Source organism: Haliotis asinina, chromosome 1 (genome assembly GCF_037392515.1).
Source record: "Haliotis asinina isolate JCU_RB_2024 chromosome 1, JCU_Hal_asi_v2, whole genome shotgun sequence".
Classification (NCBI taxonomy): Eukaryota; Metazoa; Mollusca; class Gastropoda; order Lepetellida; family Haliotidae; genus Haliotis; species Haliotis asinina.
Genome location: NC_090280.1, coordinates 52,918,656 through 52,933,839, shown reverse-complemented (window position 1 = coordinate 52,933,839; position 15,184 = coordinate 52,918,656). Strand labels below are relative to the sequence as shown.

The 15,184-nt window shown below is 39.4% G+C and overlaps 1 pseudogene; it reads left to right on the top strand.

Annotated features, from left to right (window-relative positions):
- Positions 1-168: 168 nt before the first annotated feature.
- Positions 169-13,654, top strand: LOC137273452 (sulfotransferase 1A3-like; annotated as a pseudogene).
- The last annotated feature ends 1,530 nt before the right edge of the window (positions 13,655-15,184 follow it).

Below are 15,184 nucleotides of genomic sequence, written 5' to 3'. Positions count from 1 at the left end.
TTGTAAACTGGATATGTCGGAATGATTACTACGAACCACACAGTTTCTCACCATACCTATGCTGATGACACTCAGCTCCCGAAAGCCTTTCATCTGCCAGATTTCTCCACAATTCTTCACTGCATAGCTAAATTTACACAAGACATCATGTGCTGGATGACAACAAATATGCTTAAACTCAATGACACTAAAACAGACGCAGTTCTCTTTGGTGCAAAGCAACAACGCAACAAAGTCAAAAGCGATTTCCTTAAAGTTGCAGATGCAGACATCAAGTTCTCTGACGTTGTTAAGGATTTGGGTGTCCACATTGACTCTTCCTTGACTCTGGATGCTCACGTTAACAGTTTCAGCAGGATCTGCTAGTTTTACCTGAAATCCATTGATAACATTCGACAATACCTAAGAACTGATGCTTCTTGTTATATCAAGGATCGGTTACTGCAATAGCGTCCTTTCTGGCCTCTGTTCTACCCTCCTTGAAAAACTTCAAAAGTTACAAAATACTTCTGCCCGCATCATCCGCAAGACTTCTAAATGTTCCCATATAACACCTGTGTTGAAAAAAAACTGCACCAGTTAAGGCCAGAATTGACTCTAAGATCCTCTGTCTGACATACAAGTGCCTCTATGGATTGTCTCCCTCCTACCTGTCTGAATTCCTACATCCGTATGTCCCCACACGCATCTTGCGCTCAAACAGACAAGATCTACTGGTCATCCCATCCTACAAACTGAAACATTCTTTGGCTACCGGTCGTTTTCGTACTCTGCACCTGTGTTTTGGAACTCTCTCCCTTGTGCCATTAAAAGCTCGAACACAATTGACATTTTTAAGTCCAGACTGAAAACTCATATTTTCTCATATTGCTAATTATTTCATCTGTGAATACTCCACTGTAAATATGCTGAGGCGCTTTGAGCATGCCTTAGGGTGTGGAACAGGCGCATTTTAAGTATGCATTTATTATGTTTTACAGATAAGGATTGAAATGCAGCAGAGAGGGTTCGGGTGATTCTGGCACAGTCAGGCATTTCAAGCTCATCATCAGCTCAGGGCCCTTGTCCCCCTCTACACGCAGCCTAGACAGCGCATGGGACTTCTCCTAGTCGAACCCACCAAGACTTTTCCGGAGAGTATGAAGGCTCCCCAACACTGCAGCCTTCTGCATTACCCAGATTGTCAGGGCTGTGCTCCCGGTGGAGAACCCGGACTCCCTCCTGATCTGCTCCAAGAGATCAGGAGGTACCAAACCAAAGGCACTCAGAACAGTGTGGAGCCTGACGACAATGTACTTGGGATGCAAGCGAGACATTTCAAATGGGAGGTCCGCATATTTATCATGCTTTCCTAAATCTTGCCAATCACGTTACTCTCAAAAGGGACAGAAATTTCACTGATATAAACAATTTCATTGGTTTTATCAAAAGATCAGGTTTATTGGATGGAATCGTCTCAGGTTGTATATGGACCTATTCCAGTGAAGTTTAAAAACATCATTTTCCAGGACGTCCTGAACATGTTCGGGGTCGTACCATGGATGGACCTTGGGGTCAAAGCCAGAGGCATGGTGGAGACGATAGTAAAAGCAGCGATCCATGCCATCATGCCTTTAAAGGTATGCTGTTTGTGCCAAGGAAGGGAACCCACTGACAAGGTGTTGGACAGTCTCTATAAATTCATTGCAAAGACGACATTTCATATTGATATCCTCCTAAGAATCACGTTCTGGCGGTTGCGAGTAGGAAGTGACTGGTCCTGAGCAGCAAAAAGGAAGCCCTCAGTTTCACATTTGAGGCCAGCCGACTTCATCCAGGCTAAGAAGTCGTTTGGTTTCCTGTTCTGTTCCACACACTGTATGTACACACGATGCAATGGTTTCTCAGAAAGCTTCTCCACAAAGGACCGGCTCTGGGCAGACTTGGTAAATGACTTCACCTGGTTTACCCCCATCGCTGTACCGTCCAGCAGTACATCGTCACCAACAAAATCAACTTCAAATTTCAGATTGTGTCCAACAACCTTGGCACGCTTAAAATAGCTGTGGAATTCCTTGCTTTCATCGTAAATCTTGACGTGTACAACCAGAGCATCATCCGATAAATAAATATGTGCAGAAGTACACCATATAATTCTATCATGAAGAGCCTCCACATTAATCAAACCCCGTCCTCCAAAATTGATTGGCATATATAAACGAATGAAAGAGGAACGAGGGTGGTGTGCTCTGTTGTCAGACATGATCCTTCTGGTCAGGGGGTGAAGACTCTGGATGTCTTGTTTTGTCCAATCAACTGCTACAAAGGAATAGGAGAGGACTGACACAGCAAAGGTATTGGTGGCTTTGACCTTGTTTCGAGCATTTAGCTCTGAACTCCAGATTTTCTTTAAACGAGATTTATACTCGGCCCCAAGTGTATATTGAATTTGGCATTCTGAAGATTGTCTCGAACTTGCATTCCAAGATAGGTGTATGCCTGATCTTAGAGATGAGTAAGAGGTGTTGGGGATCTGTGCTGAGGAGGTCCGGGATGGTAACTCTCCTCCCTATTGAGCAGAAAACTCCAAGGATTTAAAGATATGTCACTTTACTGTTGTTGTGCACTTCTTGGATATAAGCAAATTGATACAATGATTGTTTCGTCCTGTGCTGCACATTGTCTCGGATCCTTCAGAAGACCCTCATTGACGATGAAGAGCCACTAGATATAGTGTGTAAATATGCAATCTCATTGACAAATACGTCGAACTTATTGGACACAATTTGCATCTTATTTCAATTAGTAGCAATGATAATTATTTTGAACAAAAATTGATATAATTTTATTTTTCCGTGCAGATTATCTGACTGAATAACTGGGGCCCTCCATTAAATGAATTTGCCATCGCAACTTTCCTACATCCGTTAGATGTATGAGACCCTGAACAAGTGCTTGGATGTTCTCAACATTTTTAGTTTTGTTCACATATCAGTGTCTAAGCACTGACGTTCGGTATTCTGGAAGTGGGACCATGGATTTGGGTCTAGGATTCTGAACTAAGGAGCCATGGCAAACAATAAAGACTGAAAAAGAATGTGTTGAAAATTAGGATTTTCATTTCTACCATCGATTAATTGCAATCGGGAACCCAACAATTGCAAGCCGTCCATAGCTGGATGCATATTTTAAGCAGATATGTGTAACTTCATCAGATTCTGCTTTTGTTGCCAGTTGTGGGTCGAACAATCTGAATCAAAAGTATCTGCGATCTCTGTTATAATGCAAATGGTGGCGTTGTCACGTGGCTTTCAGTGCAACTGAAGAAAAAATACATGACATACTATATCTTGATATATATTATCTCATTTTTTTCTTTGATACAGAGTCCAAGATCTCATTGTCTGGTGACATGAGTGTCTCTTTACGTCAGACCACTGATAAACTGAATGAGAAAGGGATACTTCCTTTTCATCTCTTCGACCTGTCTTCGCTTAACTAACACTCAAAATATCCTCGGGTCAAAGTGATGAACAAATCGTGATGTAAGTGTTTTCTGAAGACTGTATATTGTATTTATTTCTTGGTAGCAATCTTTATTCACACGTGTGTATGATGGCTAGTATTTAACTAATCTCCTCCTTTAAGTGCCCCTTATATATGTCCGGACTCCGCTTGCCATTTGAGAAGCGTTTTTTTATCTATATATAAATATATACAGTTTTTTCACGTCCACACTGATATTAAACGCCACTAAAGTATTCGCAATGATAATGTTGCGTTCCTCAAGCCCCTTGTTATATTGCTTTTGCTAAATAATCATTTACTATTACTTTTTATTTGCCCCAATCTATCAAAAAGGTTGTGGTGACATTGCTACTATACTGTCCTCCGATGGTAGGGTTTTGTACTGTTGACTTTAATTTGTAATTTACGTACTTGTTTTCTCTCATCATGATATGGCTGACATACTGCCAATGTGACGATAAATACAAACTCACTCGCTCCTTTATGATTTGCGTTTGAAATAAAATTGACGTAATTAACACATTTTATGATCCTCCCGAGAGGATATCTACGTCAATGTCTCTCAAGGTACTTTTGCATCTACTAGTTTTTAATCGGATAAAACTATTTTATAATTGAGTGCCATCGCCAGCGACAGAGAGAATGGTGTAAATCCAGTCAGGGTCCATGTAAGAAGCAAAAGTACTGTCGGTCTCCATGGTCCCTAGCGCAGTGATCTACTTTCAGCTGCTGGCGATCAATATCCCATTTTATCATTATATTGTCCAAAATTGTGTTCTACATTTAAAGATATATGCCAGATAGTTTAATCCTTTTTCTGTCATAGCATAGTTGCGTTTACTCTCCTTAGCCGACAGATTGTATAAAACCTTCTTTCTTATCAATGCAAAACTTTTTTAAGTCACGATATGGCTGAAATACTCACGCATTCATCACCTTTCTCATTCAAATTTCAGATGAACGCTAACTAATCATAAAACATACATTGGAGCTGGCTGCAGGTACACGACATATCAATACTCGACCTATTTCAGTTATACAAAATAGCCCACTCCTGTGTGAAGATTTACACACATCATAACATACATAGCACTGTTGCAATGCATTTTTTTGAGATCGAGGAAAAGGAAACATTAAACCTATTCTGTAAGTTATCCTTGAAGATGTCTTGTAAACATGGAATCCTTAACTGCCACAGATGCATCCCACTACATACGCTATGTAGGTAAAATTTCTTCATGTTCGGCACAAATATGTTGTTTAAAAGAACCGATAAGCAATACTCTTGGACGAAAATAAGCCAAAGGGATATCTTCCTTCCCGAACATGATCTGTACATGTTTTAGAAAAATTTCTAAAAAGATATTCAGTGAAATTTAGAAGTATTCAGCCCGTTTTAGATATTTACCAAATCAAGCCACAAGGCATAGCTAAGACTTCGTCCCACCAAAATACGCCGAGCACCATCTCTAAAAATACGAGTCTTTGATTGTTCAATGAAAAAAATTGATTGTTTATATAAAACATAAACAGATCTTGCAAAGTGAAGAGTTCCAACTGATCTTAAAACAACGGCGTAGGTACCTTGAAACGATTCGTAGGTCGATCACTGTAGGTTGCAACATTTTAGACTCGTACACTTTTTACAGTAACATAATCTTTCTTAGATTTTGGAAAATCTTTGCTTAGCAAGACAACCCTCAAAACTAGTCTCTCCGATGTACTTGGTAAATCAATACCAACATAAGCATGACGATTGCTATAACTGATGTTTGATCCGACACAAACGAGACGTTATTGTCAATAACAGATAATACATACAATGACAGTGGTAATTTCTCAGACATACAACATGAATGTGTCCATCCACAGGCAAACTGTAGCCCAAATGGGTTGCGCAGCATAGAGAAAATGACAAGTGTTCTTACATACGAGCGAAGCGAGCAAAGGTAGGCAACGTACTTCTCTCGCTTCGGTTCGAAAAATACTTTTCATGCCAAAATAAAACATCGCCACTATCAAAAGCACACGCCCATTTCTTCACCGGGTTGTGCTCTCACATTTCCAGCCCTATGTTGAACAATTACTCACGTGAAATGTTTTTATTCAAGTTGCTAAGAGCAACTCGTGGTACATCAGACCGTTCTTCGCCTCCATTACCCCTTCCAGCTTCCGGTTCAAGGAAGTGAAGGAACAGGAAGGTATTATTCCACATGGAATGATTACAGTAACCTCCCCTGCTTCTTTCGCCCATTACGCCAGAAGTGTTTTTATGTAGATTAAATGTTACGAAAATTCTAACAATAGTGAGGACAGACAAAATAAATAAACTCCAACAGGTTCACAATAAAATTAGGCAATATGGTATTTCATTTTAATTTCTGCTTATTCTTGTTCCATCACTTCGTTCAACTGGAGGCTGGCAGGGGTAATGGAGGCGATAAACGATCTGAATACCATTAGTGGCTTTTTAAATGTTGAATGAAACATATTTCATGTGAGTAATTACTAAACTTGGGGTAGGAAACGCGAGAGCACAGCCAAGTGAGGAAACGGGAGTGTACCTTTGATGGTGGCGATATTATATTTTGACATGAAAAATATTTTTTGATCCGAAACAAGGGACATACGTTGCCAACCTTTGCTCGCTTCGCTCGCATATATGAAAACTTGTCATATTTCTATGCTGCGCAACCCCATTTGCCTGTGGTCCATCGTTTCCATTCTGCAAGAGGGTACTTCCAAGTTGTGGAATCTGCTCTGGAGTGAGACTCCGGAAATCAGGTAGTCGCAAACACCACTTGGTAAAAACCTGACATCATCTCTATAACCAAGCACATCTGTAAACTGAACATAAAAGATCATAATCTCTGGAAATCAACATGAGAAGCTAAGATGTTAAATGCAATTTGTGTTCACCAAATAGCCCTTCATTCTCTCTGGAAGCTACAAAAGCCTCGTTTGTTCTAGCCAAGTTCACCCACTTAGGAGCCTGTGGAATAAACAAAGAATGTGCAGAGAAAACTGACTCAAAGCATGACGAATGCCATTTTGGAACGTCTAAAGTGAACCGTTAACCACATTCAGATATATGCCTAATGGTTCTAATGGCCTAATTCAGACAAACAGGGGGTAGTTTACAACCCTGTTCTAATTGATAAGAAAACAACCAAGAGCATGCAACCTGGATTTGTCTTGTTAATTTGTCAGTGTAATTGGTTCCCAGCTAGTACATATTTGCCAAAAATGTTTTAGCAATAGCCCAGTCGTCATAATCCATGGCTTAACTGTCCATCCTCTGATTCTCTTATCTGGGAATACATTGTGTTTTTAGCTTAACAGAAGTAGAATATCTGCAAAGCTATTGATGAATCACAAGACCCCCGTCCTCCACCTCATCGTCTGCTGATACGTAATTAATACATATTTTCAATTCATAATTTCGCACAATCTTCCAGTGCTCTCTAGGTGAATCAGCTATCATTATCAATGTGTTTCTCCTTGCCAATCTCTCTATCTCCTCTTCCATCAATTTCTGTTTCCATACCATATCTCGCCTTCTCTGGGGCAGATAGGGTTTCCAAGTTGAAATTAAATGTAATTTGTGCCCTTCCCTTGACCAGGAAATCAGATTCGGCTTTAAATCTCTTAAAGGTTCTTGTCTGCCTGAAGAAGTGCATATCCGAAAGGAGAAGTTTTGTTATTTACTGTCAGATCAATTCCTTGGAATTGTTTTCCAAAATGACATCGAGCACTCGCGCGGTTGTAGAGAATTCTTGTTCATAGTAAGTATACACCTGCACTGCCCACCAGAGCGCTCTAAGTAGAATAGTTACCACCTTGCTAATTGCTTACCACTAGGCGAAAGTAGAGTTTCTGAAAATCATACTTAAACTGAGGGAAACGTCATGAAACTTAAGTACTTCGAAGGGGAATACAAACCAAATAGGATTGCTTTCTATCACGTTTTCCATTGCTCTCGATTTGCTTTCTGCATATCTCGTTCTGTTCGTGTGCCTAGAAACATGGTGCAGCCACGTGAGGGTGAGACAAACTGACCGGCATGTACTTCCAGTGACACACTAAGGTATCCTGTAGGTGGATATTAGTATGACATGAATGTGAACATCGTTTAACATACATATCCTTATTATGAATCTTGCTTCCAGGGAAGCCGACATTGGAGATTTGCCTGATCTAAGAAACTCGAAAGGACACGGATTCTATTGCTACGAATATGATGGGCTATATATTTTTGTGCCGCCCCCTTCCGTGCTGAAGGGAGGTAATCCTGTAGAGAAAATTAAAAGGATCAGAGAAGCCGAACTTAAGGACGATGATATCATTATTTGTGCGTATCCCAAATGTGGTATGTACATATTCAACTCACTGGCTGAGTGACTGATTGTTGTTTAATGCCACACTCAGCACGCGCAATATTCCAGTTCTATGGCAGTGGTCTATAAATAATTCTTATTGATAGGAGTGACACCAAAATATTAGCAGAACTGCGAAATTCAGGTGCCACTCATGTCAAACGGATCACACAATAAAACTGTACAACAAATTCTTACTTAATTTCGTTTTTGCAGCCTCAACATTTAACGTCCTTTAAGTATATTGTAATAGCGAAGTGGAACAGTATATTCCATGTCCACATTGATGTTACAAGTATGATGCCTGGATAGTCCAGATCCAATTATTTACATTCCACATACCTGGAATATTGCTGAGTGCGTCGTAAAACTAAACTTACTCACTCACTGTTACCCTGCTAAAATCAATATATTTTTAATTTAAGTAGCCTTCTATTTCAATGCTAGTTACTTGTTTGGACAGGTGCGACCGCCTGTTTTAGATTAAATTACCATCGCGAAATTCATGTATCTGGAAGACGGGTCAGCGTACAGGTGTTTTTTCTGGTGCAGTACCTTACGATCTTTGTCTTCGTAAGTCCAGGATTCTGGAAATGGGACTATGGCTTTGTATCTAATTATCACAAGTTAAGATTCAGACACAACGAATCCATATCAAAAGTAATAAAAACAACCCCCAAAACAAACAAATAAACAAAAACTACAACATAGAAAGAATGGTTTGTTAACAAAAATGGGATTTACTTATATTACGTCTTATTCTAGGATGATATGCAAATGCTAAAGGTTTGAAATTGAACTCAGAATTGCTTGAATTATAGCTTCTGGGCAGGTCCAGATACATCACTGGACATATACTTTTACAGGTCGAACTTCCTTTACCAGAGTCACAAATTAGAATACTTAAGTCATGTAGTGATTGATGTTGCACAAGGTGAACAAAATTGCGCACAGGGAATGACGTTTTCTGCTTTGTTTCGATCTACTACTACTCTATTTATTCATTAACAGATAGTAACACGTGTATTCAGTTTAACTTATTTTGACATGGAATTATTAGTAAAGGCTGTGCTCTGAACGTTCACAAATTATTTACATATATCGATGAACACTGCAACCTGGACGTCTGCTTTTGTGTAGGGCTTAGCGACATGGATTCGATAGATCTACTGTCATTGTATTTCAATTTGTGGATAGACTTTCAGGTGAAAAACTGGACTTTACTGTTTTAGGAACCCATTGGCTGTGGGAAGTCTTCAAGATGCTTATCAGTGGGACAATCAAGTATGAAAAGGACGTGAAGGAAACCCGGATGTTGGAATGGACATTCAAAGATGGAATAGAAGCACTGCCACCTCGACGTGTCTTCAACACCCACCTCCCTCTGCGTATGCTCCCTAAACAGGTCGTGGAGAAGAAGATCAAGTGTATCCAGATCATGCGGAATCCTAAAGATGTTTGTGTGTCCTACTTCAATCACCTCAGAGATAGGGAAAAACCGTATGGGTATGGAGGTGACTTCGACGAGTTTATAGAGGCGTTTTTCTCAGGGAAATGTAAGTCCAACGAGTGGTTGATCTATGTCAGAATATCACGATCATGTGAATAATGTGTTTATAGTTCACCGCAACTGCATCAAATGTGAACTAAACGCCGAGGTCATTGACACGAACATGTTCATTTTAATCAGTACCAAGGACACGTCAAATTTTGCATTGGTCAGCACACGTGGGCCGGTTTTAACCTGGAATAGGTCCGACGTTGTACTCACAAACACGCCAGTGTCCTATCCCTATATGGACGGGAACTGGATATGACCTCAGCTCTTCTCCATCTAACCTACAAATTAATTCAGTCAGGCCACATTGTTTGTCTTTTATCTTCCTTAATTTTCAGTATCCTGGCTTCTTCACAGTATTGATAAACACAAGCTCACAAGACAGTAGGATCCGGCATGAGTTTAGTTGCGATTTTTTATGATTTTGGATGCGTTTGTAGTGGCAATACTTATAGCCAGGTTAAACCTCTATATACAAACATGTCAATATCTTGTGCACAAAGCGTCACTATCCTAGCGCTAGGACTGTCACAGGTCTGAGTTACAGCGATCGTTTCTTTGGTCAATGTTACTGATGGATAGGAACTTGACATGGTCTAGAATCACACCTTTTCCAGATAAAGTGGAACGTTATTCGGCGTTATGTCATTGCTGCAACTTGATTATTCTACTCCCTTGTTTGCAGTGCCGTATGGGTCCTACCACACCTACCTGCATGCATGGAAAGCCGAACTGGCAGCTGCCCCAAATTTGCCTGTCCTGGATTTGTTTTATGAGGGCATGAAAACTGTGAGCATTGACGTCCAACTACATATATTCGTTTTCCTCGAAGTCCCAAACTTGCACAAACGCCGTTTTTGAGCAAATATCCAAGTTTCATGTCTATGAATACATGAGGTAAAACGAGTACATTATTCTATAACTGCCCATCCCGTTAAAACTAGTATTAATTGAGTTAAGGCATATAATCTTTAATGACATATCAAATATGACAGAAAAAGACAAATTCTCAAACAAACAGCACCACTACTTTCAGAACCCAGTCACGACCGTCAAAGACATCGCCAGATTCCTAAGCCTTTCACCTACAGACCAGTTCTGTGAAGACGTCGTGGATGCTTGCTCCTTTAAAAAGATGAAAAAAAGTTGACCAGGAAATGAAATCTAAATTAGACATGAAGGTGTGGGCAGATGGCACGGAAGGGACCTTCTATAGAAAAGGTATAAGAAGTTATAACTTTAATCCTGGAAACCCATGATTGGCTAGAACTGATGAGTGATATATTTTATTGCTAGTTTCATTTGTCCATACACATGCACACATTTTGTGTTTGTGCCACTTGACATGTCTGACTATTGATATATGTAATAAGACGAGGAGATACATACAGCTATTGTTGTCATCTGTATCTGTGCCTCGCTCTTAAGATAAGATAAATAAATTATGACTTTATTATCCCGGGGGAAGTTCTTTGTGTTTGAAAAACGGCCTCAAAATGAATACATACAAAGTTTCATTAAAGTATACTCATTAGTGACTTGCCCACAATGATTGCCAGACATATTTATACAATTAACCACTTTGGCAAAGAGGTATGAAGGAATGCCTAGGTAGCGCTCTGTTTGTTTTAAGGTTATCGAAAACGGCGGCCAGATGGAAGCAGTTCAAAATGGTGCCATAAATAATTGAACTATCAAGTCTGATGTGAGTTGCCTTTGGCGTTCATGAATGAAGGGAATATACTCGAAAAACACTCGACTAATTTTATTGCCAGAATTAACAAATTTGAAAAGCTTCATTTTGTTCTGAGCAGACAGACCTCCATGGCAAAATAAAGAATCCAGGTCACTATCGTTTGAATAAATGTTTGATAAAAAAGGTAACTATGGTTTAGTCAACAGAAAAAGTTTCTTAAGGGGCGAGGAGAATACAGTAATGTGATGGATGTGTTTTGAAATCGAAAGTTTTAAATCCAAAAAACACTGATATATATGTAAGGGTCCACAAATGTCTACAATATCAATGTGAGAGGATGTAGAGGTTTCTTATTCCTCCGAAAAACATTCGCCATTTTCTTAGTTTTCTTTACATTCAGAAAACACAAATTCTTTACACCAAGACAGAACTAATTATGTTCTGAATAAGAAATTAGACCAGAAACACTGGCGTCATCTGCCACTTTCACATTAAACACGTCTTTAAATGACACGTAACAGTCAATGGTATACAAAATGAATAGTAAGGGTGAAAGAGCACAGCCCTGTGGAGCTCCAGTAGAGGTTGAGAGAAAAGAAAATTGGTAGCCATCGACATTGACATACTGTGCTCTATGTACCATGAACTCTTTAACCTGTTTGATAATGTTGCCATTAAGCCCAAGATTTAGCAGTTTACTCATCAAAGGTGTGGTTGGATGGTATTGAAGAAAAAATCAATAAAGATGATTCGTCTTACTTGTTACAAGTGTCCAGATGAAAGTAAATACTTTGCAGGAGGGTTTACGTTGCGTCCTCCTTTCCACGCCCTGGTCTATATGCAAACTGTAAAGAATCTAGCAAATGACTTACATTATCAAGAAACAATATTTTGATAACCCGTTTTAAACACTTCGATGTCGAAGCACTTTATGGTCATTATTTATGGTGGGATTACTCCTTTTGGAAGAGGAATGGTATTGGATGTTTTCCAGAGGGTGGGAGTTACAGCTGAACTAAATGACCAATGACACATCTTCTGAAAAATGACAAAGTTGATTCTTTCAAAACAATACCAAGTTATCAGTGCTACAAGATGTGCCTTCTTTGAGTTTTTAAAATCAGAACGTCACTTCTTGAAATTACGGAGTTACATCTTATCGTCAATATCGTTACTAAAAATCATGATTATCAAACCTAGCATAAAACGAATTCAATCCATTAACGACAACAAGATTACCTTGAACATCAATAAATTACTGGATTTTGTTAACGTAAATGCTTGCCGAGCATGTTTCAAATTGTTGGTGGAAGTTTTTTTCAGTTTTAACTTTATATACATCTATACATTTTGCTGTTTGACATGAAACATCCATTCGTATTTCGTTAACTTTGCGAATACTACCCGAACAAAATGCTTGTGTTTTTTATTCAATAAAGATTTAAACTCCTTTGTAACCTACGGTTTATTAATAGGGAAAACTTTGGCTGCCCTAAGAGGAATAATACTATACTCAAAACTTAATGTAGTCTGTGACAGCGTTGGTTATATCGTCCAGAAAATGACATGCTTTCTTAAAACTATCGCAATTAGTACACTCAAAACACCCTCTTAGCTGATGCAGTGGTTTACGATTTAACTTGCTGGATAACAGGTTTTTCCGACTTCAGCTTCTGTTTGTTGATCGGCACAAGATTAATTACGCTAAGATCTAATATTCTGATAGGCAGTTTTACATAGGATCTGTAAGCGTCACGAATATTGCCGTAACAAAAATCCAATGTCTTTTGTCGCCTGGATGGACACCCATGAACTTTGAAGCATCCGGTGAAAGAGTCATGCAGTTTCCCGTAACTGTCCAGATTGAATCAGCGGCTTTTCCTGAGTTTGCGTTTGGTGGAATATATGCAAGGGTTACAAAAACCTGTCGAAATTCTCTTGGTAAGTAATATGGTTAGAACGAAACAGGTGGTGTTTCCACGCCCTTTGTGCTCAAACGTTCACGTAAGACATAGATCTATACACCATTTTTGGTTCACACACACAGTACCCCACCGTTACTTTCTCCGTTATCTTAAGATCTCTGTCCATGCAAATCGGTTGTTCAAATCCAGAAAGAATTATTGATCCCGAAGTTTCACATTCGTTAGCCATGTTTCGGTGAAACACAATAAACAATTTGTCACCAGCATACCCCATTAAATATATTTAATATCATAGGGATTTTCTTACGTTACGCATGGATGTGGTCCCATTTCCAACACATGTAAATCAGAAGATTTAGTATTAGTGTCATGGTATGTTGTTATGATACAAGTAAACGTATGATCAAGATACGTGAGTGTTCCAGATGTATTTTTGGCCTGTGCGCTACCCTTGATACATTCTTTGTCTGTTTCAGGTGAAATCGGAGACTGGAAGAACTGGTTCACTGTGGCACAAAGTGAGAGATTTGATCAGATGTGGGATGAGAAGATGAAGGATTCTGGCTTCGAGTTTACCTATGAGCCCGCATGAGATCAAATTAAATGCAGTGGTTTTATGTGAAGCGATATTCCAACTTTATGATCGCCATGTTCTTTTATAATGTTTCATAAAATCATTTTACTCCTGAAAAATGATGTCAGACGATGCTTTCTTTGCGACTGGCGTCTGTTCCATTCATGGTGTTGTTTCTTTTGAATTGTACCTCATTCACGACTATCCTTGTACAGATAGATGTGTAGAAGTAAGTATGTTCGACACACCAATGTGTATACCACTCACTATAGATAAAGACCTTCATTACTTGATACTTTTTCTAGCAAAGGCAGATTGAGCAGCTCTATGGTCCTGAATGATACTTCTTTCAGTTTGACTCTCGACACGTTGTCCCATGATTCACTCGTTTAGCTATTATTTCTTCATCAGTTCAGATTTGTACATCAGTAGTTCTCTTCTGCTCTCACGATCAATACTGGCTAATTCGGAGACTTGACCCAGAATATAAAGTCACTATATCACGCTGATCCTTTGGAAAACGTAACCGCACATGCACTGATTCAGACTACCAAACTATTATTCGTGAACGAGATTTACACATCTCAGTGTCACGTACACCAGACAGGCTTGTTTGTACAGGACGGACCAGCCAATACTGCCGTAAGTCTCTTAGTGTCTCTGTCAACCCAGAAACCGAACCTTAAGTGTCCTATAAATACTTCAAGCCATGAAAATACACCAGACTTGGTTTCACGGGGGTTGTTGTGGCTGCAATGGATGTACTGGTCGGAATAGGATTGTGTCCTGTAGGCAATGGTTTATATAACTGAATCTCGCCGTCCCGCAGACATCCACAACAGAGGGCATAAAACCTCAACAGCCAAGCAGTAAATCAGTCCTCAAAGAGCACCAAACATTCCCAAGCCATATGATTCAGTCATCAAAATTAAAGTCCTATACATCAGGAATCAGGATTTCAGTTTCGAAATACGAAATCCGTTGCCGCACACCTTTGATCAACCATGACTAATTAAGCTACAGACGTTATCTGTTCCGACACAACCAGCCTGTGTTTACTGGTTTTACAAAAAAATGCTTATTTGCGTCATTGCCCCTGTTATTTGTTGTTCTTACTATCCCCCTGGCCTCGTCCTTGTACGTACCACTTGTTATTCAATGTTGTTGTTAATGTCAGCCTGATGTTTGTTTCAGCACAATATGTATATTAACTTCTTATTACCTGATTGCAGCCACTTTTAGCTTCATGTGTGCAAACAAAAAAGTTGTTATTTATAGAGGCGTATGATTGGTATTGTCTCGAAAGGAGGATATAAATATATGAGTGAGTACGGTTTTACGCCGCTTTTAGGAATATTCCAGTCACATCTCGGCGGGGGACACCAGAAATGGGCTCCACACGTTGTACCATTTGCAACATAGTTGAATATTACCCGAATGATACCCGAAGCTGCAAGCAATTACCGAATTAACCTGTGACCATATTGACAACCTTTTCCACAAATATATTTCACAAATGCATGTAACAAGTTAGATATATGTGGATAA